Below are 3,082 nucleotides of genomic sequence, written 5' to 3'. Positions count from 1 at the left end.
ACGTCCCGCGTTCCGCACGTGACGCCACGAACCAATAACTTATGAATAATTAAACACGACCAATAATAATAAATTAACTAATAACTAACCAATCAAAATAAAAAGAATTATACGACAGACAATCAAAATGAAATAAATGAATCAATAAGAAGAAACACTACAACCAATCAGCAATGACATATAAAATAAAAATAAAATGAAATAATTAAATGAACCAATAAATAAGACAAGCCGCGATTCAAATGTATGAGATTTCTCTGCGAAAACACATGTATATACACACACGTGTATGCATATCTGTGTGTGTGACCTACTTCGTGAATCTGAATAATTGGTAACCTAATAAAATAAATAAAAGAAATAAAATATACTACACTACGTCAGCATTCTAATAAAAGTGAAAATTGTATAGAAGATTGCTCTGCGACACACACATATATAGATATACACATGCGTACGCGTATCTTTGGGAAAAATTCATAATATATATATGTATGTATACGTTATTAAACCATTAAAACGCAAAGAAATAAATATATAGAATTACATTTCTACGAACCTAGAGAATTATATACGAAATCCACATTATGGAATATTCAACCAATTAACGATCCGAGAAACAATGAGAATAACAATACACGCACATATACATATGCATATATATATTTTACATAATGGAAAATTACATTGTGAAATGTATATATATATATATATATACACACATATTATTATATCGAACAACTACTCATCTAATATACAAAACCACCCTGTGAAAATTACATTACTGAACATTCAACTAAACCAACTGAAGACTTAATATAATAATATATAATAATATAATAATATATATACATAGATATGTGAAATAGCGTTGTATATAACCAGAAACAATACAAATGTCACACGACTTCTTCAACAACTTCGACTCTTCGTTCCTGCCGACAACACCTCACACGATGACTGCGTCTTCTAGGGCCACTTACGGATTCTTTACAATTCTTCTTCTTCTTGCACTGAAATATCATATGCAGTGAATAAAACACGAAAGAAGCAGGATGAACTAAATAAAAGAAATCATAACAAGATACACACCGAGACACTCCGCATGGGAACCTCTTTACAAAGATACCTCCGTATCTATCATTAAACGCATAATAATCAAGATGCACAAACCTCATTTGGAAGTCGACACCACTCACAGCGTGCCAATGCAAGGGAGGAAAACGAATGAAATTGTATTTCGTGAAGACGTTTCACCACTTTCCATAGATCAGAAACTGGAGTTACACAACTAATAACCTAATAACAAGAAAGTAATATAAAATATACACGATTTAATATATAGCAAATATGGACATATAAATCTACAAGGAGCAAAATATATCTCATATTGTCAAATAAAACCAAATTGTCAAAAGATCATCAGGACACGACGTCAACGAAGGTGCCACTGTGCCTACTTGGGTGGAAAACCGCCCCTTCAGCATCATCCTTCGCACATATTCACACACGCACGTCGATCACGTCATCTCGTACCATTCACATATCTTCCTCCTCTTGCGCTAAAACAAATTCACAAGTTTAAGGAAACAAACAACATGCGAAACGAGATAGAATACTAAGAATACATACTCACACAGTTCGCACAGGCGCGGACGCTTTTGTGTCCATGACTCAACATAACCTGTAATCACAAAAAGAAGATAAAAACCCCAATAAACTAAAATACCGAAATAGCGATCGCATACTAAAAATCACTGATCGAGATTCATATAACCAAAATTCATAGCACGCCATTATGAATACAAGATAACCTCAAAATATAAAACTATACAACTTTATAATTAAATCAAACCCTCACGATCACACTACAACGACTTCAAAATGATATATTAAAACTTACCATTATGTAAAAATACTTTATTGGAAGAAACAAGAAATAACGCGTGCTACACATACAAAAGCCACGGCGGAACTGCGAGATGACCACCGCTATGAAGGGTTACAAGAGCATCGCAGATGCAACTTCGGCAAAGACACGTTGCTACACGCGTATGGAAAGTCCTTGCAATTTTGACAAAACGGATTGCACGTGCCTTGATCGTTCCCATTGGCATCAGCAGGAAAGGATTCGGAAGGATTGCAGACGCAATCTCGGCGAAAGACAAACCACTGCAATATCCACATTCAATCACGTATTTTGAATGTTTCCATCAGCATTGAAAAGGTATACGAGAAATCAAGACACGGCGTGGGATGAAGCAAACAAGACATCAGCAATCATCAAAATCCACGTTCTCTCATGGAAACTCTAAAAACCTGCAGCATTGCGATTCCCACCGGAACGAACTGCCACGTGACTGCCATCCCATTGGGGATGTCATTATAAAAAGCGTAGCGACACATTTCAAATCAGATTAATTGTTAGCGTTCGGGAGAATTTAGCGAAAATAAGGAGATTAATTGTTAGCGTTCGGGAGAATTTAGCGAAAATAAGGAGAGTAATTGTTAGTGGTTCAGTAGAATAAAGAAGAGTAATTGTGAAAAGAGAGTAACTGTCATTAGTTGGTTCAGTTAGATTAGAGTAAGAGTAATTGTTAGCGTTAGGGAGTATTTAGCGAAAATAGAGTAAGAGTAATTGTTAGCTGTTCGGGAGATTTTGGCGAAATTACAGAAGAGTAATCGTTATCAGTTAGAATAAAGAAATTGTTAGCGGTTCAGTTGAATAAGAGAATAATCGGAATAATTGATATTAGTTGAATCGGTCCGTTTCGGTAGAATAAGCAGATAATTGGTATTAGTCGTTCAATCGAATTTGAGTGAGTCTGATATCAGTTCGTTCAGTTGATTTAATTAGAATTTAAGTTAGGATTAGAGAATAATTGTTCGTTCCAGTTCGAGTTTAAGAGTTGCGAGATATAAATGTTATTAGTCAGTTCGAATTATAAAATAATTGTTATTAGTCAGTTAGAATTAAAACAATAGTTGGCTCAAGTTTTGCGTTAGAATTTCGAATTGTTAAACACGTCCGGACACACTGTTGTTTACACTGTTCAAATTAAATAAAGATTAAAACAAAAAA

The 3,082-nt window shown here is 34.5% G+C and overlaps 1 long non-coding RNA gene across 1 annotated transcript; it reads right to left on the bottom strand.

The window, feature by feature from the left end:
- Window positions 1–647: 647 nt before the first annotated feature.
- Window positions 648–2,204, bottom strand: LOC126914815 (uncharacterized). Its single transcript, XR_007709820.1, has 5 exons — window positions 1,904–2,204; window positions 1,637–1,684; window positions 1,461–1,562; window positions 1,174–1,299; window positions 648–1,013 (listed from the first exon to the last, which is right to left on the bottom strand). It is a non-coding gene; the product is annotated as an uncharacterized LOC126914815 (long non-coding RNA).
- Window positions 2,205–3,082: the final 878 nt, after the last annotated feature.

Source organism: Bombus affinis, chromosome 3 (assembly GCF_024516045.1).
Source record: "Bombus affinis isolate iyBomAffi1 chromosome 3, iyBomAffi1.2, whole genome shotgun sequence".
In the NCBI taxonomy this organism is placed as follows: domain Eukaryota; kingdom Metazoa; phylum Arthropoda; class Insecta; order Hymenoptera; family Apidae; genus Bombus; species Bombus affinis.
The sequence above is the reverse complement of the archived record's forward strand: the minus strand, read 5'-3'. Positions and strand labels throughout refer to the sequence as shown.